General features: G+C 38.4%; 1 protein-coding gene and 1 pseudogene across 1 annotated transcript in view; one reads left to right on the plus strand and one right to left on the minus strand.

Moving 5' to 3' along the window:
* The first annotated feature begins 3,129 nt into the window (after positions 1 to 3,129).
* Positions 3,130 to 26,934, plus strand: part of NEDD9 (neural precursor cell expressed, developmentally down-regulated 9) — a 169,898-nt gene continuing 146,093 nt past the window's right edge. The window contains exon 1 of the mRNA XM_016118787.2: positions 3,130 to 3,280. The gene's annotated coding sequence lies outside the window, so the exon portion shown is untranslated. The remainder of the gene's footprint in view (positions 3,281 to 26,934) is intronic.
* Positions 17,981 to 18,096, minus strand: LOC118605695 (annotated as a pseudogene).

Here is a 26,934-nt window from a genome sequence, read left to right on the forward strand (position 1 = left end):
CTGGCAATGTCAGAGCACTAGACTCCACAACTTGGGGAAATCTGATGGACTTGGAAAATAGAAGAAGTGGAAGATGGAAATATTCTCTTTATGAAAGTGATAAAAGGAGGGTTGTAAGTGGCAAGAGATCAGAAGAGGAAGGTGGATAGGTTCGTTTTGTCATGCTTCTTAGACTGCAATTTCTCTTAGGGAAGGAGCTGATTCTTATTCATCTTTTAGTTATCGCAGCATTTGTTTAATAAATATTTTTAGTATCATGAGTGAACTAGTTAATGGGAATAATTATCCCACTAGATTATCTCCCCACTACACTATGAGCTTCTTGAGGGCAGGCCTTGTGTCTTGCGAACTGATGAATCAGAAATGCACAGGGAGGCTCAGGGGAGTTTGCAGGTACACAATAGTTATTGAATGAACAAATAAACTGGATCTTTTTGAGCTCTGATTTCTTCATCTAAAAATGAAAACCACAAAACCAACTGCCATTACCAAGCAGGGATGAGGCATATGTTATAATATTAGACAACTTTTGCTCTTAAAACTTGCCAAACCAACTCTTGAACATATTCATTTAAATTCCTCAGTGGGCAGCTAATTCCCTTTGGCTAATACTGTCTTTGCTCATGGATATAAATGAGTCAAGCAAATGGAATCAAATATACACATGGACACACACACAGACACACACACACACATGCCACTTAGCTGTAGATTTTTAAAATCTTTTTATTGTCTCAAATTATCCTCACTTCTCCCTCCCTCACCCCTCATCTTCTACGCTATACAACAGTTGCTTTCTGGATCAAACATCCATGACAAATTCAAAACAGTGCCCTGGGGTTTGGCTGCTCCTTAACAGGTAGTTATAAACTATTTTGTGGTGCTAACTGAGATTCCAGCTAACTGAGATGGCATGAAGAAGCTAATTAAAGCAGTTAAGGAGATGTTTTAAATAAAGATGAAAATGAAAACACAGCCTTCATAGGATAGAGTGATTAGAAATTACAGCTGTTTGGTTTTTGTCAGAACTATGTGTGGTTTGTCAAAATTTTGACAGATGGCATAACCTGCCACTAATCGAAAAGAAGAAAACAACCCCTACCCCCCAAACAAAGAAGAAGAAGAAAAAGAAAAAGTAGAAGAAAATAATCTAAGACTGGAAGTAGGAAAACAGACATGTGGGAAAAATATTTAACTTTTTTTTCTGACACAGGTCTGATCTGTTTTGGGACAAAGTCTGAGCTCCTTAGTTTGCCTTGACAGATGTGCCTTTTCTCCATTCTGAAGAATTCAACAGTGGAAGGGCCAGGCAGCTCAATGTAGGAAATGAAGACATGAGGCTGTAGAAGAAAGAACAGCTAAGAATAATCAAGTTGCCAAACTCAAATACTTTATTCAAAATGAAGCCAAAGTTCAGTGTTTTTAATATATCTAGAGTGTCACTCATGGAGACAACTTGATGGCATTAATCTTCGTGTTATACTGCATAATAGCAAATTACTTCTTTCTAAAATTGACACATTTAAATTTATATTGCTTAAATATCTAATGAAGAAATAATACCTTAGCTGATTTAGTATGGTGGAGAATAGGGGGACCCTTTGAAAAACTATGTATTGTCTATACCACTCCTCTATCTCTATCAATTTATTATGAATACACAGCACTATAAAATAAAAACTTGGGGAAAAGATAATTCTACCCAAAATCTGGAACAGTTAGTGATACATAGTATGTGCTTTAGACTGTTTTTTTAAGGATAGGATGAGAGGAAGAAAAAAAATAATAAAGTACCTTGATGGTATTTTTACCATGAATTTTGCTAACTACACTTGATGCAATATGTGTATGATGATTAATATAAATGTTTCTGTTACTGATGTATTTATAAGACCAAATTGCATAAGGTATTGAGCCGAGTGTTTGTTTCTTTGTTAAATATGGCATCTGCTTATGTGCAGAGTGTTTCTTAGCAAGATGTAGGCCAGCTCAACATTTTTAAATAAATGACATGGATCTGAATTTCAGAGAAATCTTACTGCAAATTAAATAAAGCATCAACAAAAACAACAAAACAGAAGTCGTAAGAGTGAAACATACACCATGAGCAGAGTATAAAGATGAGGGGAGGGCCAAATATAGCCCTTTCCTTGTCTTGATGATGGAGTTGAAAGGAGCATCAAGTACGACTGGATCATTTGGGCAGCATCAATTGTTCAAGCCATCTCCCTCTTTCCTCAACTCTCTATGTTCCCAAGTCATTTCCTAGGCACTAGAAAAGGGTGAAAAGTGAGGAAGAGAAGGAAAAAAGCAAAGGACTGAGCTTATAATAATATTATTTGCCACAAATACTAATAGCAAATACTTATATATTACTTACTTATTGATTGGTGCCAGGCACTCTTTGAGTGCTTTACATATAACAACTCATCTAACTCTCACAACAACCCTATGATTATTCCCATTTTGCAGATGAATAAACTAAGGCACGGAAAGATCAAAAGTGTTTAAAGGGTAGAGGTAATTCAAACTTGCATTGTTAGCCTCAGAGCATATCCACTTGTCTGCTATTCAAAAGTACAGCCAGAAGAAGACAAGGGGTTTAGAACTAAGTGACTTTCAAATTCCTTTCCACATATTCAAATCCAGGCTTCCATGCCACATTGTAAGTAGGAGAGTTTCCACTGGGCACCTATACCCTAGCTGAGTGCCTATCACAGTGTACAGGTTCAATACTTGTAAAATGGAAGGATATTTTGTGTCAATTTATAGTGGAACTCTGGGACATATCGAGTTCATAAAGCCACAAGATCCCAATTTGGTTGGCCTTAAAATAGCCTCATTTTGTCTCAATGCAGCCTAGAAAGGAGCTTATGTCACTTAGAAAGTACATTCCATGGAGTTTTATTGCAATAATAATTCAAAGATTATTTATTTCTCAAAACAGCAAATGGTACAGATTAGAACTAGATTTCTTACCTGTCCCTAATTATGAATCGTCCACAGTGTATCAGAAATTCTGAGAGAGAAAAAAAGAAGAGGCACAGAGAGGAAATGAACTGAGACAACATCACTTCACAGCAACCGGAAGGAAAAACACACACATACTTATGCCACTCACATTCTACGTGTGTGGTTGCACAGAAGGGAAATGCTTAGAGCTGCAGCGAAAAAGAAGCATGATCGTGAGGCAATTTTGAGCTGCTACCTCCTGCCTGCCTGCTAGAGACCGGGCAAGACGTCAGGGAGATTAGATGATCCATTGATGGTTCTGCCCTGGGTGAGTTCTCAGATATTTGCTGTGGCCTGAGGGGGAAGGGAGGGGAAACTCACTCAGACTTGAGACTTCCTGAGTTGGTGTCAGACTTCTGGTGTTGTTCCGCACTGTTAACACCCCTTAACTGGAGGTAGGAGGAACTCTACATGCTCCTAAGAAGGCAATCGGAATTCCAGGTCTCCTATGAGTTGACCTAGAGGCACTGGCTTTAATGTAACTTAAAACTATGTTATTCTACTTTTTAAAACTCACTCTGAGTAGGTGCTTCCTGGTGTGTAAAGTAGATGGCTCCTCCCTCTTCCTACAAGCCTTAGAGAGCTAACCTGTGATAACCTTGAGCTTTTATTTTTCCTAAGTTATTTCAGTACTTCAGAGTGTGGGCTGTCACTTACACTTCATGATGAATTAGAGTCATTTATAATGCTATTTTCAACCTCTCTTGGAATGACTTCTGAGGAGCAAGAAACAGCGATTGAGAATTGAATTTAGTGTGTGTCCCAGTTCTGCAGAAAACTGGTCATTAGCATCCTCTATAAGGGGTTGGGGAGAAATTACACCATTTTACCCATCCACACTGGGCCACACCAACGCAGATCCATTTGTACTTTTATCTATATTTATTAATTCATTTAATTTGCTCATTCATTCAATTGCCTTTCTTCCGCAAAGGATTCGAGGCCACCTTTTTATCTTGCTGAAGTTGCTTCAAAATGAAGAACGCATACAACTTTTAAAGGGGGAAAGCCATTCTAAAAGGGTTGTACAGTAGTCCCCTGCAATCCAAGGTTTCGTTTTCTGCAGCTTCAGTTACCTGTCATTAAACATAGTCTGGAAATAGTAAATGGAAATTTTCAGAAATAAACAATTCATAAGTTTTAAATCATGCGCCATTCTAAGTAGTGTGATGAAATCTCACACTGTCCTGCTCTATCTTGCCTGGGACGTGAACCATCCCTTTGTCCAGTGTATTCATGCTGTGTATTCCCCCCACCTGTTAAGTCACTTAGTAGCCATCTCAGTTATCAGATCGATTGTCTTGGTATCGCAGTGCTTGTGTTCAAAGAAACCTTATTTTACTTAATAATGATCCTAAGGTGCAAGAGTAATGATACTGGTAACTCAGATATGCCTAAGAGAAGCCATAAAGTGCTTCCTTAAGTGAAAAGGCGAGTTCAGGACAATAAGATATTTCGAGAGAGACACCACATTCACATAACTTTTGTACAGCTTATTGTTATAATTACCCTATTATTACTTATTGTTGTTGATCTTATTGTGCCTAATTTATAAATTAAACTTCCTCATAAGTATGTATGCATAGTAAAAAACATAGTATACATAGTTTTCGGTACTGTCCGCAGTTTCGGGCATCCACCAGGAGTCTTGGAACATTATCCCCTGCAGACAAAGGGACACCATCGGATGTTGTTTAAAGCTGTGTAGAGATGGCCAAGCAGAGGTAAAAGTGGGGGTTCCAGTCTTTTTAACTCTTTCTTGAGGAGCCCTTCTGTTTCATTCCCCCAGATGCTGGTTTCCCACCCAGAGGTGGGTGTGAAGAGCAATATCCGTGACAGAACCTTGGGAACCAGCCAAGCAGTTTTCTTTCTTGTTTCTATTTCCTCCCAAGTTTGTTTATTTTCAAGGACATTCGTGTCATAGAATGGGTAGAGTGGAGCAGTGGAAAGGGAAGGATCTGAAATCAGTTTTGATTTAAAAATCTACCATCTCTCATTAATTCATTAATTAATCTAACAACTACCTAGTGAGTATTCACTGGTGAGGTCACTTTTAAGTCAAAACTTACTTATGTTGAAGCAAAACTGATGTTGCTCTGTCCCCTCCAAAAAGTAAAGTCCAGGGACGAGGCAGACATCAATTAATAAGTACACAAACGTGATGAGAACCAGAACATACTGTGAAAGAACCTAGACTCATCTGGGAGTCAGGTAGGTTTCCAAAAGGAAGGTGGAAATGAGACTGAAAAAAGGAATATGAGTTCATGAGGCAAAGGACTGACCGATGCTCCAGACAGAGGAAAGTGTTTATACTATGCCCCGACATGGGAGACCATAGACTTGCCCAGCACAATTAAGACCAGTGTGGGAAGAAGGGAGCCTAAAGCGACCACATTAGAGATACTGATTATGCTAAAAGAATGGAGAACCTAGGGGTGCTGTGATCTGCATTTTTAATTTAGGAATCCCTTTTGATTAGGGATGGAGAATGGATGGGGCTGGCACACCTATAGACAAGGAGACCAGTTAGAAGCTTAATGAAGCCAGCCAAGTAAGAATATCTGTGGGCATACAGATAAGAGTGATGGCAGTATAGATGGAATTAGTCAACTAGAAAGGAAAACCAATAGGACTTGGTGGTGGACAAGAAAGGAGAGTGAAGGAGAAGTCTCAAAGATGATCCTCAGTTTCTTGGTTTGGGCATCCAAATGGGTGTTGATGCAGCTTGCCAGTCACAGGGACTGGAAAAGCTGGTGGAGACCAAGCCTAGGGTTAGTTCAGTCCTGGAACTGATGATTTCGAAGGGCCTAGCAGACATCTAAAGGCAGGCATATGTCAGCCAAAAGGTTGATGCTGACCAACATTTAGATCTCAAAGCAGCGGTCTGGGAACCTTGGCAGATAGATGGTAACTGAAGCCATGAGTGCACATGGTACATACAGTCTTATGTTGCTTAATCGTGGAGATATATTCTGAGAAACGTGTCGTTAGGTGATTTCGTCATTGTGTAAACAGTTAGAGGTCATGATGAATAAAACGACATGAGATTAAATCAAGCATAAGAGAAAATGATGCAATCAAGAGACACGGTAAATACAAGAAGTATGAAACTGCTACAAGTCTATCGCAGTATACTATTTGATAGCAAACCTTTGTTTATAAGTAGAAAGAGTACACTCTAAAATAACAATAGAAAGTATAGTACAGCAATTACACAAACCAGAAACATAGCCATTTATTCTCATTATCTAATATTATGTACTATACATAATTGGATGTGCTACACTTATATGAACTGGCAGCACAGTATGTTTATTTATTCCAGCATCACCACAAATGTATGTGACACATTTTTGCTGGGACATCACTATGGCTACAATATCATTAGGTGACAGAAAATTTTCAGCTTCATTAAAATCTTATGAGACCACCATCCTATATGCAGTTCATCATTGACTGAAACATCATGACTATGCTTGAGAAAGTTTCAAATGAGAAAAAAGAAGAGTAGCTTAGGATTGAACCTTAAGAAATTCTAACATTTAAATAGAGGTGCAGGAGAATGAGCTCTCCCAAGAAGGCTAAGGTGGTTTCTTGAAAAGTTAAACGCAAAATTACTATATGACCCAGCAACTTCTAGTTGTATACCCAAAAGAATTAAAGCAGGGACTTAAATAAGTAATGCACATGCATTTTTATAGTAGCAATATTCACAATAGCCCAAAACTGGAAACAGCTTAAATGTCCATTGATAGATGAGTAGATAAACAAATTGTAGTGTTTCCATACAGTAGAATATTATTCAGCTGCAGAAAAGAATAAAGTATGCATACATGTTACCATGGGGCTAAATCTCAAAAATATTATGCGAAGTGAAAAAAGTCAGGCAGAAAATGTGTATGATTCCTTTGATATGAAATATCCAGAATAGGTAAACCAAAAGAGAGAGAATGCAGATTGGTGGTTACCAAGGCCTGGAAAATGGGGAGCAACTGCTTAATGGGTATGGGGTTTCCTTTGGGGTGATGAAAATGTTTTGGAACTAGATAGAGGAGGTGATTGCACAATGTTGTAAATACATTGGATGTCATGAAATTGTTCTCTTTAAAATGGCTACTATGTTATGTAAATTTCATTTCGATATTAAAAACAAACAAAAAAGACTAAAAAGGTGAAACTAGAGGTGGAGGAGAATACAGGTTGTATGACTTTGATCAAATAATGAAACTTCTGGTGCCTCTTTCTTTATATGTAAATAAGGAAAATAGCTATCTTAAGTGCTGTGGTAAGGATTAAAGATAATGTTTAAGTTTCTAGCAGAGAAGGGCTATAGTAGAAGCAGTCAGTGTCCTGCCTACATCCTTCAGGCTTTTTCAGGACTGGGATGACTTCTAACAGCCTAAATCTTTATCTCAGGACCTTTGAGCTTTCTCCAAGTCATATAGGGCCATTGTAATTGCCTAAGGCAAATGAAAATGTCCAGGAATTAACACTCCAATGGGCTATAAATATCTTAGCTCCCTCAGATCTGAGTGGAATAACTCTAAGACATGTCTTTTATTTTTTCCTAAAGTTTCCATATGTGCTTAAGCTCAAGTTGCCTGCAGTGGCAACTGGCTTGATAATATCCTCTTTATGGCTTTCATCCCTTCTCTTTTCATTCTCTCCACCCTCACTCCCCACCATGGTGTCCTGGGATCATTTCTTAATCTACATACGCTGGAATTAGTTGCTTCTGGGGAACGCAACTAAGACCACCAGTGTTACACATGCTGTGGATACTCCAATTGTTTCACCCTCTGTTCTGCAATGATCAAATTCCATTTGACCTTAGATGTCCGTGTTTTCATATCCTTCATATTATTTCCAGGGCCATATGAGAGATGATCATGCTCATTCCTTCTGAGACTCTAGAAGGACCCAGATATTATCATAAGGAGAGCTCCTTTGGACTCAGCATGTCTTTACAAAACTGTACCCCATGAAGATACATCATGCTACACACCCCCTCCACTTTCCTTCTGCTTATCTGTCTTTCTACAACTCATTTGATCAAAATTTCCAAAGTATGGGAAACAATATGATAATTTTACATAATACATGATACACAGGTGTGATATTATACCACATTGAGTCGTTAGACTTTGTCGTCGAAAGAAAACTTCCATTTTCACTCTTTTGGTCCTCTGATTTTGGCCTGATCTTAGTCTCCTGTAACCATTGGTTATTTACCTTGTTAGCAAAGAGAAAATGGACCTTGGGCTATGAGCCATCAGCAGGCAATGGTAGCTAGCTAAAATTGAATGGTTTTGTTTTCGCATTTATTTTTCAAAATTATTTCATTACCTACAATAGCATTGTTTGTTTGTTTGTTTAATTTGCAGAACTGGTACAAAAAGTTTTTTTCTTTTCAATATAATTGTCTTTAAGTAAAAAAAAGGTGAATCGATTTAAAGAAAAAAGTATATTACTAATTGTATTGGCAGCACACCTGATAGGGCAAACACTGGCAGGTAGGAGGACTTGAATGAGAGAAGACTTGGCGGAGCCCCACGAGAGGTGTGTGGAAGGCATGGCTGCATCTTATTCACCCAGTGCCTGCCCAGTGTGTGCCACAGGGCCAGGAATGGCATGGGCCTCTTATGCAGGGGGTGTCCAAGCTGCACTTGTTTGCTGCAGGTTCTTTTGGTCATCCAAATAAACAACTCGGCTTCCCACTTTGGCTCCCAAATATCCATGGCATAGAGACGACTCAAAATGGACACACAACGAGGCTCCATTTTATGGCAGGTATAGCCATCAGGTAGAATCCTGGGGATTCTGAAGTAACTCTGCCATGATGAAATGAAGTGACAGGTGGAGGTGTCAATGCATCCACATTTCTTTTCATATTCACTTCTGATAGAGGCTTTGGTTAACAGAGGTTTATAGCTCAATTAACTTTCTATTTAATTTCTATGAGCACCTGTTCTTCCCCAAGCCTCTCCCTGTACTTCCCAAGGAAGGTGATAAATGAGGGTTAAAAATCTAGGTAAATTTCCCTTTAGAAAAAATTTAAAATGTTGTGAAACATTTCTTACTACAAGGAGGTATATATAATGTATATGTATCTTCTAAATACTAATAGAATAAAACAGGTGCATATTTACCTGCTCACTACCTTATTAAATCTCGAAGCTGTATGCCCCTAAACAATTGTGTTTTGATGGTTATCCATGTCAATGGAAATAAGGATTGATGATTCATTTCACTACTGTACAGCATGTAAACACATGGCCCTGTATTTATTATGTCTATCAATTGCCAAAGATGAAGGCTCAGAGTATAATTTCAAGAAGGCACAACGTTCCCCAAATTTCTCCCTCTCTGATGCACTCAATATTACTATCATAGGCATGAAACTTTGCCTCATGTTAGAAACAAGTTTTAACCAGAGATAAGAGGTGAACGAATTAGGGACCTGAGAGCCATAAGGAAAAAGACATCAAAGGAGAGAAGGAGCTTTAAATATAGGCAAGGAAGGGATAAAACTGACTCTCAGTGATAAAATATATCTGGGACAAAGAATCATGCTGATTGTGAGCACCGTAAGAAAGGCTTTCAGCCTCACAGCCCACTTCCCCTACCCAATAAATCTGAGGTGGAAGGATCCCTATGAAAACTTACTTTTCAAAAGCATTCTCCTCCTGATGAGCAAATGGGTGCCTCCAGGGCTGATCACTTTGTTAGATCCTGAAGAGAACCAATTTTCGTACCCTGCTTCCCCAGAGGCTTCCCATTGATGCATTTTTAGATTCATCTTTTCCTTACAGTATGCAAGACTAGTTATCAGACAGTCATCAAATGGTACAGTATTAGTGAACCTTTTGTAACCTTTTGACTAGTTTCCATGACTCTGAAATTCCCCACCCACAGCCTCACTCATAAAGAGTGGAAATGTTTAGAGGAAGTGATACCATCAGCCACTCAGCTTCACCATAGGAAGCATTTTCCCCTAAGAGCACAGTAGTAAGCTGGTGCCTCACCTAACACCATCACAACATGGCTTAGTAAATACAAGGTTCTCTTAGCACCTGTTTCTCTGGAGAGAAAATGTGCAGCTGCCTTGCATTATAAGAGAAATGAAACAGAGAGGAAATAATGCTTTCTGTCCCTCTACCAGAGTGGAGAAGTTGAGAGAGATAGCTGGTGTTGGGGTTGTGCCACTGGTCTGGCTTTGGTGGCTGTGGGACCTTGGTAGGTGTGTGTGATTCTTGGCAAGTGAACTGTATTGATTGATTCATTGAAAGAGTAAATGACTAAGGGATACCGTGTTACTCAAGGTTCTTCCGAGAAACAGATTCACTAGGATGTGTGTGTATATATGCACACGTATATAGAGAGATTTATTTTTAAGGAATTGGCTTATGTGTTTTTGGAAACTGGCAAGTTACACATCTGCAGAGCAGGTTGGCAGGCTGGAGACCTAGGGAAAAGTTGATGTTGCAGTTGAGAGCAAAGTCAGTCTGCCAGCAGAATTCTAGTTCTGGGGAAGTCAGTCCTTTTTTTCTCAAGACCTTCAACTGATTAGATGAGGCCTACTGACATGGAGGATTATCTGCTTTATGCAAAGTCTACTGATTTAAGTGTTAATCTTACCTAAAATATAACTTCATAGCAACATCTAAAATAATGTTTGACCAAATATCCAGGTATTCTTGGCCTACCCCAGTTGACACACACCATTAACCACCATGGATACTATATCTCATTTCAAAAAATAAGTTAGTAGTTATTTATCCAACATTTGTTAAGGGCCTGCTATGAGCCAGGCACTGCACTGTTGATAACTCAGTAGTGAAGCCAAGCAAAGTTCCCATCCTCATATGTGGGAAGGTATCTAAGTCCTTCAAAACACTTGCTGTAGATTTTAAGGCTTCGAGAAGTACTCAAGCCAATCCAATACGATTTTTTCCTTAAAATATGGTATTGGGATTTAGTGTCTTCATAGACTTTATGATTGACCAGGGACCTCATACATAAATTATACAATGACAGTAAACACATAACAACAGTTATATATAACATGCTATCCAATATACCAAATATAATGGATAACTTTCAAAAGCACATGTAATTCAGTTATAAATGACAGCGAGGATTAACAAACTATATAAAATTATATTTAAACTAAAATGACCAGAGTATTTTGTACATAGTTATTTTTTCATAATTTCTTTATTTTTATTAAGATGAATAAAAGAACCACTTAATTGAGGTGTTATGATTTCAGAAGGACTGCTTAATGATGTTTGTTTCTTTGGATGCTTTAAATTACTTACTTTATTGATTTCTGTTTGCATCGTGGGGTTTTTTGGTGTTATTTTACTTTTTGTGTGTGTGTGTATGAAGCAAGGGAAGGCACTAGTAATAAAGGTATTAGTTCATGTTGCTTAGAACTGAGAATTCTTTTTCTCAAAATGATGAGATCACTGGTACTATGTTGCAGTTATATGCTATGGCTGACCATGGGCATAGGCGTGTTGCACATACATAAGAATTCAGCATTTTATTAGAATATTTGAGTGCCACAGGTACAGGTAGTAATCCAATCAAAGTTTTAGGTATGAGCTGGAGAGGGCACAAGGACATATACTACAGATTGGTATACTTCAAAGCAAGCATTGTCACAATTTATTGCCTGTCATCTCCAACTTAGAGCTCCCACTCTCAAGAAGCTTACATTCAAGTTGAAGAGAAGCAAACATTTGTGGGGGGAAAAAAAGTCACATTTAAAAAGCAGCTAAATGGCCTCCTTGATGCTTCCTCAGAAGGCCAACTCAGGACTTTAGTGCCCAAAGAAACGTATGGAAGATATCTGCAAGGCTATTCTCTTTCCTCATTCAGCTCTTGGGTCACATGTCACCTTATCATGAGGTCCTCCCTTGCCATACTATATAAAAGAGCCTCATAGCCACCTCACATACCCGCTCCATTACCTGACATAGTAAATACCTGTGTATTTACTTACTGTCCATTTCCTTCCCTGAAATGCCAGCTCTGTGAGTGCAAGCCTTTGTTTAATTCACTGTTGTATCTCTGGCATTTGGTAGATACTCAATAAATTCCTGTGGAATAAATGAATGAATAAATGAATGAATCACCAAGTAAGTGTTAGAGACAAGTACTACTGTGCAGGAGAAAAAGAGCAATTAAACCAGGAGGGCCTGCACAAGAGAGGTGAAGCTTGGGATGATCTTTGTAGAATGGGAAAGATACAAGTATGAGATTGTGAAGGAAAGAAAAGGTGGCCTGAGCAGAGAAGGGAGGCAACCATGCACCAGTGCTCTGATGAAGACCCATAGGCTGATTTTTCTGACTGGAGCGCAGGTCATGGGAGGGCAGAAGTGGAAGCCATGCCTCTTGCGCACTGGAGAAGTGGGCAAGCCTGGCAATCCATTGAAAGTGAGAAGCCCGCCTTGTCCGGCTATGCTGTCTGTAGCAAAGACAGACTTTTCCTCGGGAAAGCAAATTTGGATCTGCTCCAGTATTTGAATAACAGCCTGATTGAAAACAGAGTTCAACTTAATATAGCAGAGCAAAGAATATTTTTGGCCTAAGCATTTTTCAGAGAAAATTTTTCTGGCTGCTTGCTTTAGCCATAGGAAAACTTCAGTAATGCTTTCATATAACATCTTACTCTAAGCAGGTCTGTGATTGGCCCTCCTGGGTTTCTGCCAGGATGATTTAGTAGTGAAATGTGTCTATTTTGTAGTTAAACAAAGTGTTGCATAGGGAAAAGATTTTTCACATATATCAATTAACATCCCAAACAGTATTCCTTGAATACTCAGTGAGAGAAATGTTGGTCTCTTCTATGCCATTTTTTCTCTCTGCTGCCTAAGTTCTTAATAGCATAGAATAGTTTCTTGGCCATATACTCTCTATTTGAGTTCAACAAAGCAAGGATTTCTTTCTCTTGAGATTATTTGAAATGTATCTGTGCATGGTATTAAAAACATGAACACAATCCAAATGTCCATCAGATGGTTTCTTATTATAATTTGGCAATCACACTTTAGAATACAATGCTACTGGTAAAGAAGAATAAAGCAAATCTGTATACAAAGACATAAGAAGATGTGAACTAAATTCAAAGCAGCAAATACAACAGAACATGTAGTATAGGCCCAATCTAATAAAATGATCATTACTATCTCTCTCCTTGTTAAAAAATAAAGTGATCATTGGCATTTGGGAAATGAGCAGACCCAAGAGGGCTGGAATAACTGGTGCAGTGAGTGCTTAAGAGAACAGCTCTGGATTCAACTGCATGGGTTTGAATCCCACCTCCACCATCCCCCAGCTGAGTGTTCTTGAGTAGGTTACTTTACCTTTCTATTTCTCAGTTTCTCATCTGCAGAAACAGTAATAACAGTCCTAACTCACTGGGTGGTTTTGAAGATTTTATGAGTCAATATATGGCTTTGAGTGTTCTATGAGTCAATATATGCAAAGTACCTAAAGCTGTATCTGACACATTACATAGTCGATACATATTAGCTAGTAGGAGGAAGAGAAGAAGAGAGGATAAGATTTTATAAAAAGAGAAGAATGAGTAGGATTAGACAAGAAAAAGAAAATCCAGAAAAGAAGACCATGGAAAAACAAAAAAACAACAAACATGAGAAAAAAAAAGAGGATGAATGAAACGATCTAAGTTCAGCTCAACTTGTGTAAAGAAAGTAAAAATGGTATTTCATTTCCTAGGGGATAAACAGGAGCACATAAGTATAAGAATTAAAATGAAATATAAGAAAGATTTTTCTTAAAGTTCACTTTCTTTGTTATCATGTAGACAAACCTGGGTATTAGTCATCAGTCAATAAATATTTATGGAGTGTCAACAGTGTGCTAGACCCTGCTGGAAACCAGACCAACAGTCCCTGCCAGCATGGAATTTTTCTCAAGTGGGTTTTAAGCTGGAAAACTACTGGGATCATTTGTTTCATTGTGCATTGATTTGTAATGTACCCAAGGGTTATAGTAGTTACCTCAGTATGACTCGTTAATGAATAGAAAAGAAAATTATGGACAACTCTTGAATTTCAGCGTTTAAGAGGAATCACAGGTACAAATATAATTGATAAATTAAATTATGTTTACTTTATTTGTGAGTGAAATAAATCGTCATTGTTTTGCCTTTTAAGTTGAAAGCCTTACTCATTCTGTTTGGATTTCTGATTATCCTCCATCCTTATCTCTCTGTTCCAACTTGAAAATGTCATGTTACCTTAGTAAGATGTAAGCAGCCCCTTGGTCATAGAGCTGGATGACCTTGACGAACAATTTATCACCTTCACCCAGTAAAATACAGGCAAGAGGGTTCGTGAAAACTGAAGCTTTTGTTCACTGCCCCTAACCACACTGAAGAGTCCTTGTGAGAGCTCAGATCCAGTCCCATAAACCTCTGAGTGTTCAAACAGGCCAGACATTTCATAGCTCTGCAGGATTTATTTGCAAGGGATGTTGTGTGGAAGGTGCCAAAATAGCTAGTAGCTAAATTTAAGAAATGATAGTAATTAGTTAGTCCAAATTGGTATCATTTACTCTTAGAATCTCATTGCCAAAGATTGAGCTGGGGAGTTTGGTCTCCATGGAAGAGTTAAAAATCAAATAGAAACCATTACAAAAATTTCCACTGAAAATAAGTTCTTTGTAAGAGAAGCTGTGAGACTTGCTAATTGCAGCTTACTCTAAACTTAATGACAGTCTGCTGCATTTGAATGATGGTGAGGGGAGAGAGGCATGATGAGTCCTTTATAAAAATGATCCATTTTAGAGTGAGCTGCAATAGAAGAAGAGTCAAATTTGCTTTCTCCAAGATTCTTACCAACAGTAAAGATTGATAAAACACATTTGTGCTGCTGTGTTTTTCAAAAGTTCAATCATATAATAACTTTAGCAGGCACATCATACTATGCTGCCTAAATTTCAAACATTTCCTTGATGTAGGATGATCACAATAGAAAGGAATGTTGTTCTTATCCAGCCATCAGTAAGATTTTGTCTTCCTTAATCCTAAAAACTAAATCACTGACTACTTCAGAGGCTCTGACTTAAAACTTAATTGTTGCCCATTGCCTTATTATACCACTGTGTGTGATTCTAACCAAACCCCGGAGGAAGAATTATGGCTGTTGAAATGAGGAAAGGCTAACATTTTGACCACTCACATATATAAGTAAGTTCCTTGCAACACCCTCTCCATTTGTAACATAGCTCTAAGAGGCTCTCTTCTGGTGGTAACTCTCCTTTCTTAGTGTTAAGTACAGTGAAAACTAGGTTTTCATTTTGTTTGATTTTTTTCTTCCATTTTGGTGCTAGTTAAATCATCAAATCAAAATATTAATCATGAACATTTAAGTACTAAGTTATAATTCAGTCAGCATATGAACTCGCATCATTTATTTGACATTCATAGAGGACCTAGGGAGTGTTATTATGTCTCCCATGTTACAGATAATGAAACTGTAGGGACAGCGGTGGAATAGATAGGATGAGTTAGTGAAGTTGGGCAATGGATCAAATGATTCAGCTAGAACGAATACCTAGGTCTTTTGACTAAGCCATTTGCTTAAAAGTATTCATCCAATGACTAGGCAACTCTTTATGGCAGATTCTTAACAGTGTAGGTGTCTTTGGTATGAGAATACCAATTTTTCTTAGATGAAATGCATTTTATTTCAAGATAGGAGGTTGTTATTAGTTTTTATTTCCACATCACTTACATTGCTTTTAAAGTACTACCACCAAGGGACAAGATTTCCCATGGAAAAATCTATTGCATGTGTGAAGTGACCCTTCAGTACCACCAGTTTTTCTTCCTACGACACATTTTTTGGCATTTGTTATGAGCAAGTTCTCTTTTCAAATACCTAAATATCAATGGGCTCCTTCCAATTTTACTTTACCAAAATATGCTTGTAGGGAAGAATTTGGTCTCATTGATTTCAACTGGTGCAACAGCAAGGCACTATTCACCTGTTATTTACATTTTAAGCCATATTTACATTTTAAGCCATATTTCTTACTATGAAATAATAAGCTTGTTTCTCAAGTAAAGTGAATATGGGGGAGTAGATGGAGAAGATGAAATTTTTTTCCCCTTGATAAATCTTGCTAGAGTTTTATTTTATTAATCTTATCAAAGATACAGATCGAGAATTTATTTAACATTTATTTCTCTCTATTTTTAATTTAGTAATGTCTGTTTTTATCATGATTGATTAATCAGGGACATCTTCCTTTTCCCTCCAAATTCTACTATGTAGGCGTTAGCCAACTCACTTCTAACTAGGACATCTTGATCTACCAACTAAGGCAAGGTAAAAACTTGCCATACATTTGCTATGACTTATAGCAAATAGACACTTAGCAGGAAGAACTGTTTTTCTTTGAAGGCAGTACAGGAATGAATCTGTGGAATGCTGGGGTCATTTTGTTTCCTCAATAAAAACAATAATAATAATAAACAGGATGTTTCTGCATTAATTACAAGGCTTGAAAGGTAGGAAGGAGTGAGGGTGATTGAGAAATAATTTCAGCAAACAGAATGTTAACATTCTTTTGTAAAACAATGTGCTTCCGTTCAGGGGATGGGTGGTAGAAGATATGGTTTGTATAATGAAAAGGACTCAGCCAAACTGCCCACCCCCTCTCCTGTTTCTGCCCCAGTACTTCTAAACATCCAGCCTGCTTTATGACTTTATCACTATCACCACAGTGTCCAGTCCCTCCAAACTGGACACAAGGAGGCCACAGAAGAGGTAAAGAAAGAAGAGTGGAAGTATAAAGGCTCTATTTGTGAAGAAAAACTATTGTAATAGATATTGTTGTTTTAAAAAACAAGACATAGTAGGATGAGTTCTGTACCATCTTCCTGATAGATTTTTCAACTTCTTGGACGCATTCTGCTTATTATTGGGACTGCGAAAAATATATGGTAGATTTCCTTGTTAGTAGGTGGAAGAGATAAAGGTCTGGTGTGATGATATAACAATAGAGTTTTATTGAGCACACACCTCCTTTAACCCACAACCACCTAATGAGGGCAGTATTATTACTATAATTGTAGAGCCTTCATAGGGGTTAGAAGCAAGGGCCCTGGAGCCAGCCAGCCTGGGTTCAAACCCTTTTTATGCTGTGGGCCTGCTGTGTGACCTTAAGAGACTTACCCTCTCCAAGAATCAGCTTTCTCACCTTTAAAACTGAGATAATAATAAGGTCATACACCTGAGTCAAGGGTCCCCAAGCCCACCCCCAGGTTCGATGAGTTACTAGGAAGACTCGCAGGACTCAGCGTATGGTCACACCCACAGCTATGATTTATTATAGCAAGTGGATACAGATTGAAATCAGCAATGAGAAAAGCACATGGACAAAGCCCAGAGGAAACCAGGCACAAACTACTAAGAGTCCTCTCCCAGTGGAGTCACACAGGACACACTTAATTCCTCCAGCTAGGACTTATGACAGGTGTGAAATGGCGTCTACCATGGAAGCTCATTAGAGACTCAGTGCTAGAGTTTTAAATGAGAACGGGGGGGCCACTTAGGCACCCTCTGTCTGGCATGCACCAAGATTCCAGACTTCCAGAAGGGGAGCAGGTGTTCAGCATAAACCACATTGTTCGTATAAGCAAGTACAGTGAGTGCTCTTATCGGAAAATGGAGGGAACTCTCCTAAAATTCATGTTCCCAGATGCCAGCCCAGGGCCAACCTTGCAAGTAGGACTTTCTAAGGATAGCAGCTTTGGGCCTGCTACATTAACTTTTTTCTGTACATTGCTTCATTGTTGTGAAATAAGATCAAGTAATACATATCTACTGCTTACAGCTGGGTCTTACACTTGGGAAGCCCTAAAAAATTTTAAGCCATTACTATTACCTATCTATCTATCTATCTATCTATCTATCTATCTATCTATCGCCTACAGCACCTGGTATTCCTAGGTGGTCTCCCATCCAAGTACTAACCAGGCCCAACCCTACTTAGCTTCTGAGATCAGAAATCAAGCACATTCAGGGTGGCATGGCTGTAGACAAGGCATTGCTATTAAATCGAAACAAATTACTGAGGTTTAGAATGACTACAGAGCCAAGTTGGCCTAATTGGAATCTGAATTCATATCTGCCTGACTGAAAAATATCCCCATGTTCATTCGCTTGACTCAAGCTTGAGCAAAATAATATCCTTCTTCAAACCTCAACTGAGAATAGAGATGGTGAACTCTTCCATTCTCAGGCTCACAGCAGATAGAAACTTTAAGGGTAGCTGCCTGTTTCAAGACATAGCTTCCTCAGGCTATAAGCAATATCACACTTTGGTACAGAACCTTCATTGATTAAACCTACATCTAGAGCACAGACACGGTCTAGTACTTTAATGCCTCAAAGGAACATATTTTGGACTTACTACAATCTTTCCCTTCTACTCAATCAGGCATGTTTTGTTGATATCCCTCATATTTCAGGATATGTATCCATAACACCCTAAGAATTTTTTACAATATCTAGTGAATCTTCATATAATTGAGATCATCCAATTGTAAATCATTTCACGGCTTAAAAAATTATTTTTCTTCTTTTTCAACTATAGTTGACATACATACTATTTTAGTTTCAGGTGTACAATATAGCTATTAGACATTTTTATAACTTATGAAATCTAGTACCCATCATACATAATTATTATAATATTACTAATTATATTCCCTAGGATTAAAAAATTCTTCCAAAAACTTTCTCCTGCTCACCTTCTGCCAGTGCAAACCAGTTGGTCAATCTCTTTAAAACACATCTTTCATCTTTCACCAGGTTTACATGTCTGGCTATGTCAGTGGGATGGGCAGCAGGTATATCCAACAGCTAGCTGTGAATGAGCGGTAGACAATCGTGGTACAAGTTAGTTCAGCTGAGCCAGAGAAATCTCTATATTGAGGTGGAATCCTTGACTGCAGTCCATTGAGAAAGATCTTTTTAAATGAGAAAGCATTTAGAAATGGGACAGGGCTAGCAGAATCTTTTGAATTTTGCCTCAACAGATTCTATTAGAAAAGCTTTGCAAGAAAAAAATTTTAAGTTAAAAAAATATACATTATCAATGGAGATTGACAAATGATGAAACAAAGAGCCTTAGGGAATAGTTTCTTTCAACATTAGCTTAGTTGTTATGTATCTGTCTTTTCCAATAAATGAAGTTTTCTATAAACTTCCTAATCATTTCTGTCCCCCATAGAGTCTTGCATAGAATTTACAAATGGTGAATGGTCAATAAAAATCCGTTTCTTTCACATTCATTTCCTAATATATTGCCATTTAATAAAAGAAATTCACCTCTAAGCTTAGTGGTTTATGGTATATCTCAAGTGCGGAGCTGGGTATTTCTTGGATGACTGTAGTTAATCCAGTGCTAGATTTTGACACTTACACAAATCTTTCTCTCCAGTGACAAAAGCAAGCAAGAGATGGGAACTAAAGTGAAAAAATAATGTGACTGAGATTAATAGCATAATTTGAAAAATGAATAATGGGATTTAGAAAAATAAGAAGTGATGTTCATAGAACATGAAGTTGAAGCATTTGTTGAAGCTCATGAGGTCAAAGTATTCATTGAAGCTCTGGTTGCTAGAAATGGGGCTCGAGGGTCCTACTGAAAGGCTTATGACATACAGAGGAGATGCAAGAGGTAGAACACACAAAACAGGGAGGGAGAAAAGGAGGGAGATGAAATGGAAGAATGCCAGTGTAATACAATTCATTAAGACTTTATTTTTTTTCCTATATAATCTTCCAAATATTCTTTGAATGCCTCCACCATTGTTCAGATCAATTTCTCCTTCCTTCCCATGTACCAGTATTAGCTCATGTATTCCTTCTTTCTTGACATCTCTTCTTGAATACCCCAGCTCACCTCAGCCCCCATTGCTTCCTCTCTCCTCCAAACACATATAGCTTCTGTTGTAATGTTAAATATTGTTCCTTAGAGCACATTTAGGTTATACACACACACACATGCACATCTATACACACATACAACTATACATAATATATGCATATATGTGTATATATAAAATTAAATCATATATAACTATCAGTGGATATACATTATAAAATATATGTATATTTAACTCTTTATAAATATATGTATATATTTACATATTTATTAATATAATAATATTCCTTTACCCTTGAATTCCTTAAACAAAACTGGCATGTTTTTGTTCTCTCATCAGCAACAAGCATTTCTTAACCCATCTACTGTGACTTGGGTGAAGGGAGAGTACCATCTAGGGTTTGGTTCCACTTAACTAAAACCCTCTTTCCTCCAATTTTGACCCCACAGCACTGCTGTCTAAGTACTAAGAACAAACTTTCCTTTAGCAAAACCCAAAACCAGATTTGCAAAAGACTATTTTCTGATTTTCAGATTAATTCTGGAGACCATGCCTCTACTATTTCATTGTTTGAATAAAGCCTAAATACTTTCAAATTAAACGACAATAAAAAAAAATGCCACATACACATACTTACAAACTAGCTTACATATGTGTGTAGGATTTGGCCTGTCTCACCAGTTTGAGAGGAAAATTCTGCAGTGTATCTTTTCTGTTCTTTCTGCTACGTTGCTCTGCTCTTGTGAAGATCTGTTAGCTTCTCTTACAAAAGGTCCATGCAGGCAATGAGTGATGCTTTTTCTTGACTAAACGGTGACCGCACAATTCTTACCTGTGAGGATTATTTCATTTTCTCTTTTTTCTTACGACTCTCTTTAAATTATTAGTAAGCTCTTGATAATGTTTTCCTTTGTTTGTTTGTTTGTTTGTTTGTTTGTTTGTTTTGCTGATCTGTGATGTATTCGTATTTTAACCCTTTCTTAATATGTCATTCCTCTTTACCCTAATGGGAAGGTTTCTTTTGCTCGGTCTCTCTTTAATCTTTCCCTTTCGGGTGGCACTAGAGACCGAGTCTTCTTCCAAGAACAGTTCCATGGAACCACAGAATTTGGAGTTGGAAAGGACTACTGTCTTTTCACTCTGTGACACAATGACAATGGAGGCCTGCAGAATTCTACCACATAATGGACAGTTTAGTTATGAATTCCACATCAACCTCTGCTGATAGAACAGCATCCTCCTTCTGCCATGATGTAGACAAGAATTTCAAAAATTTATTTGATAAGTCTTTTCTTTTTTTGGACACAACTGTCAACTACATTGTATTTTGTCCCTCAATGGCATGAAACAAGTCTCAAGGGAATAGTCATTTGGTGACAAAATGGTGCACCAACATTTAAATTCTCCCAACTAGAGAACATATTCATAACAAAGACAGTGTTTAATGGATGGGATGCCAACCTTATATGATGACTCTCCCTGAAATTTCTCTGTGGTAATTTATTTGGGATGTTATGAAAGAAAAGTGTTCAGCTCTGCCTAACAATGGTTGAAACAGCTCTTGAGAAACTGCTGTAATGATGATATCCAACCATCAACACAGAGGAAGATATTCAGAAGGACATGGGGTAAAAATAAGTGTGTACATAGAATGAGGGGAACTTACAGATAACCAAACTGGCATAGATGTATTTCTCTCTTTAATGTGAATTTACCAAAAATTAACTAGCCAATGCAGACTATTGTGAAATATGGACAGGCTGGCCCTTGTTCTCTAAAGCCAGGCGGGTATGTCTCAATGATGCCAGACCATTAGGTAGAATCTTCCTCCACTTCCTTTTTCAGAAAAACGCAAACACAGTAGAGGACCTTGAAGACTCCTGAGCAGAGGCCCCTTTACTCTGGATTCCCTCAAGTGTAAGCAAGATGGCTTACTGAAAGTTTCAGCCTGCTTCTTCAATAATTTCCCTACATAGAGCTAAATATGTTTGCTCCTCTCTGTGCTGCTTCTACCACCATCCCAAATGAAATCCTTATTAGCTCTCTCCCTGTAACTCCTCTGACTTAGATTCTTGGGGACTTGCCCTTTACGTGGCCGGGACTTTCTATTCTCTCTCAGTTACATACAGAAACCCTTCTAAGTCTCTCTTAGCTTTTTGAACTCAATGTGTCTCTTACAAAATATTTGTTCCTGACCCACCTTAAAAAAAGATGAACTTTATGGATTACTTATTTTCTCCCTTAGTAGTAGTAATATGCATTATTAAGCCACAGTATTTTTGCCTTTCTCAGGTTTCGGTAGCCTATAGTGGTATGAACTTTCCCTTGGTATTAAAATCTCCTCCGCTACTATGAATGGTCATAGATATCTTAGATCTCTCCTTGCAACATCCTCCCCCACCATTACACATTTTGTAAAGCAGAAAAAAGTCCTGATTACAAGAGGCAATAATGTCATGCTTCCTCTCTCCTCCCACCTACCTGCTCACCACCACTACCATGCTGTTGAAAGACCACAGGCTACCTATAAGAAAAATAGCCAGTTTTTCTCTAGATGACTTGACTTGACGAATTAAAACTTTTTAAATCTTCAATTTATTATTATCTAACATGATATTTTCCTGTTAGATTCAGAGGTGTTTCCTGAAACATAAATGTCCTTAACTCCACACCCAAGGGATTCTAGAACCTTCCAGGGCACACACATGGCCAGTTTGTACAAGGAACAGCTCTGTACCGACAGGCATTTCTGCCACTTGTGATGACAAGGGGAAAGGTTTTGCTCTTGTTACACTGTTGGCGTTAAAGAACAGCAGAGTGACTGCTCTCTTATTTGTTGGCTAGTCACCTCTGGAGGTGAGAACCACAGTGACTGCCTGCGTGAAGGGCCAGGAAGGCTGCCTTTGCTCATTGCCACACACTTGGCCATTCAGCTCGTCTGATGTAAAATTGAATTAAAGGAAATTGTTTCTTCATTAAGTATAGGCTCTGATGAGAATCAAACCTTCTTTCCAGGGAGGAGATGGGAAAACCCTCTGTTTCCTGGCAGCTTGGCCATATATATTGTTTTCTCAGGGGTAACAAGACTGTATATCAAATAATCAACTGTTTGCAGTATCATCACAGTAGCCAGAGTCTAAAATAGAGGAAACCTTCAAATTTTATTATTATTGCCATTATTATTCATGTTTTTCCAGGTGCTGTTTCTTATTTCAAATAGTTACAAAAAAGTTGCCAAGCCACTTAAACACCATCTGAATTTTCCTGCAAAAGTTGGAAAGGGTGCTCCTCCTTTAGTGGCTAATAATGGTCAGTGGCTTTCCCTTCCTTTCTAACTTTGTTTGGGGCGTGTCTGGGTAGAGGTCTGGGTTGTATCCATGTGTAGGCCTCTGTAGTCTGAAAAACATTTCTTGTACTAATGAAGGAGGGCAGGAAGATAGTGCCAAGGTGCCCGTGGCTGTTCCAGAACCAACAGAGATCAAACACAAGCCAAAGGATGCAGAGATGATTGGGGGGGGTGGGGCGCTCAGCCTGAGCAGAAATGGAAATAGTTATCCTTGGGCCTTCAGAGGGATAATGACAAGTTTACCCACAGGAATAGAGTTATAGGCTTGAGTATTCTCCAGGGAAATCAGTTTAAAACTTAAATATGACAAAAGCTAAAGTAAGCCAAGAAGGAATTTGTGAGTGAAAAGTGACAAACAAGCAAAATGGAGTCTTTGAGAGAGTTAAATGGGCTTGGCTGGAGGCCCCAGGAGAGAATGTAGCATTTGCTTCATTGTATTCACACAAAGTCCCTAAAGCTGAGAGCAGGAAATCCTGTTGTTCCCACCCTATCCTCAGCTATGGTCTCATGAGACAATATTCCTTACATAACCAACAGAAACCTTTCTTACATGTTAAGAAGTGTAGATCACAATATTCTTTAGAAAGCTGGTGGAAAGGTCACCGTCATTGAAGCCAAAAAGACATTTATCCACACATTTATTCATCAATGATTTACTGAGCACTATACTAGGGAATGGTGAAAGGGGATATTACAATAATTACAAAGATTAAAGAAACCAGATAGGACACACGACAGAGCTTGTGACCTACAATCATGCTACTAAAGGTAGCTGTTGCTCCCCAGGAAGCATCTTAGAAATGCAAATTTCCTGTCCAGAGATCCTGGGGTTGGGGCCCAGCTGTTTTAATAAGCTCTTGCCATGTGTGGAAAAATTTAAATGTACTGGAACATGGTGTTTCAAACAAAGGTGTGCCTGGCCATTTGTGAGGTGTGTGGAAAGTAATTTATTATTGATGATAGTTAACACACCGACATTTATGAATAATTTATATGTACATCAACTGCAAAGATTTTTTAAAATACAGATCTCTGTTTCCATCCAATTCTGGCTGAGTCAGAATCGCCATCCAGAGGTGGGATCAAGAATGTATATCATTTTAAAGTTTCTCAGGGGATTCTTATGATCATCTAGGTGTGGGAACTACCAGTTTACTAGAGCCATTTTCTCCATAACATACATACATACATACATACATACATACATACATACATACATACATACACAAACAACCAACCAAACAAACTCATGGAATTCCAAAGGGAGGTTCCTCAGAGAGCAGGTTTCCCTGCCCCCAAAAAATCTTTGGTAGACTCTAATATTTTAAACGAATAGGAGAGAAGAAAATCCAATGACTGAAGCAAAAGAGGTCACTCGGTACCTCCTTCTGCAGTGGTTACTGTGGTCCTTTATAGAAACCTGGAGCTCCCCCAAAACATGGCATGGCCGACCATTCAGATTTGTTCAGGACTAAGAGGGTTCTTGGAACGTGGAACTTTCCATTTTAAAATAGGGACAATCCCACTGGACAAACCAGGATGAGCTGGTAGTTTTAGGTCAGAGCCTAGATGAAACCCATACTTCTTGCCTTTGAGATGTTTATTATTATTATTATTATTATTATTATTATTATTGTTGTTGTTGTTTAGTATTATTATTATTCCATATTATTGCAAGAAGAATTCAGATAACTGTTTTTTAAAATTTTGTTTTTGTACCCTAATTCCAGCAGGATTTATAGGAATAATATCATTATTTTATGCTTTAAAATATTCAAGTTCTCTAAATTGCTCTTGTAACCATACCTATGTTTATATTATCTCTGTTTTAAAAGCCCACAATTCCAATATGTCACATGCATACAGATTGAATCTTCTCTCTTGGCTTCTAGATATTTTTATGGTATTATGGTGGTCCTATTGTGCCTTACTGAGGTCTATGTATTAGTCAGAACTCTTTAGGTTGCCAATAAAAGAAACCTAAGTTCTAATGGCTTAAGGATGGAGCATACCAGATCAAGCAATAGAAAATAGCTTTAGGCACAGCTGGATACAGGAGCTCAGTCTCATCAGGACTTGGTCTCTTTCTCTCCATCCATGAACTCACTCAGGCTGGTTCTTCCAGTGTGGTAGCAAGATGGCCCCCAGCAGCTCCAGGTGCACACCCTCTCCTTTCAGCAACCCAGCTGACTACATCTCGTTCCCAACAGTTTTTGTAAAAGTCCCTACCTAGCATTGACTCTCATTGGGCTGACATGTGCCCTGTGCCCATTCCTAAACCAATTACTGTGGCCAGGAAAATAGACTGTCCTTATCGGCCGGACCATGGACAAGTGCTACCTCTAGCACCAGGGACTGAGAAGAGAAAGATGAGTCCCCAAAGGAGCATCAGAATGTGGTTCACAGAAACAGAGGAAGAAAAGATGCTAGGCAACTGAAAGTCCACACTACAGTCTTAAACTGAGCCAAGAACCACCCCACCCCAATCATATCTGACCACCCTATCAACGATGTGTACCTCAGTTTTTTCCTCCACCTTCACTCAGCTGAAATCTAAGTACTATTTTGCCCTGAAACACCATATTTCATTGAGTCCAAGGCCAACCCACCAGTCCTAATCATTAAGACCTGCACAACATTTGGCTAAAGCTCACGGCAGCCCCAGAACCAAGGGGACTCTTTGCTCGGTTCCCAAATACGAAGCTCCTAACAGTTGGGAGCTGGTGACTCACATTCCTTGTGCCCTGACTGGCCCCACATTTTCCAGCTGGGTCTGTGACATATGACGTGATTTTTTCTTCAACGTGGCCCATAGAAAAAGAATAAATAGCCCCAGAGCTCTTTCTTTTTCTTCCTTCTTCCTGTAATTCATACTCAGGCCAACTCAGCTTTGTTTGAACCACAGCATCTCACGCTGTCCTGCAAGTTCTGACACAGCTGCTTGTTTTATTCTTTTAGCCCTCTTTTAAATCAGGAGTAAAGTTGTACTTTGTGGCTAATTTTTAGTCATAACCTTTATCCCTTGTTAAGCTGAAATCTTAGATTAAGTCAGCATGAAAATGCCAGCTCCCCTGAGACCTCTGAATTATGGCTTCATATTACTCTTTCCACCCTAACACTCATATAAGTCTCTTCCAACTTTTGCAACTTGCTTTCTCTTATCCATCAGTAAGGTTTTTTCCCCTTCGTGATCAACCTGCCTGTACTCCATTCGATCCACTTTATTTTATACACAATTATATAATATAACACTAAGTTGGGTAAAAAAAAAAAAAAAAACAAACTTGATTCCAAATATGTGCTTGAATAATGTTTATTTTGCATATAACAAACCTCTCAGTCATGTGGACTCTGTCTAGTCGTGGGTCAGTGTGTTAGTTTTCCAGGGATGCCATGACAAAGTGCCAAAAACTGGATGGCTTGACAGAGGCAAATTTTCTCACAGTTCTGGAGACCAGAAGTTTTGAATCAAGGTGTTGGTAAGGCCATGCTCCCATCGAAACCTCTAGGGGAGCATTGTTGCGTGCCTCTTCCAGTTTCTGGTAGCCCTAGGTATTCCTTGGCTCATGGTGAAAAAATTCCAATTTCTCTCCATCTTCTCCCATTTATCTTCATCTTCACATGGCTGCTCTTCTCTTAT

The sequence above is a fragment of the Rousettus aegyptiacus genome, unplaced genomic scaffold (assembly GCF_014176215.1).
Source record: "Rousettus aegyptiacus isolate mRouAeg1 unplaced genomic scaffold, mRouAeg1.p scaffold_m13_p_1, whole genome shotgun sequence".
Taxonomy (NCBI): Eukaryota; Metazoa; Chordata; class Mammalia; order Chiroptera; family Pteropodidae; genus Rousettus; species Rousettus aegyptiacus.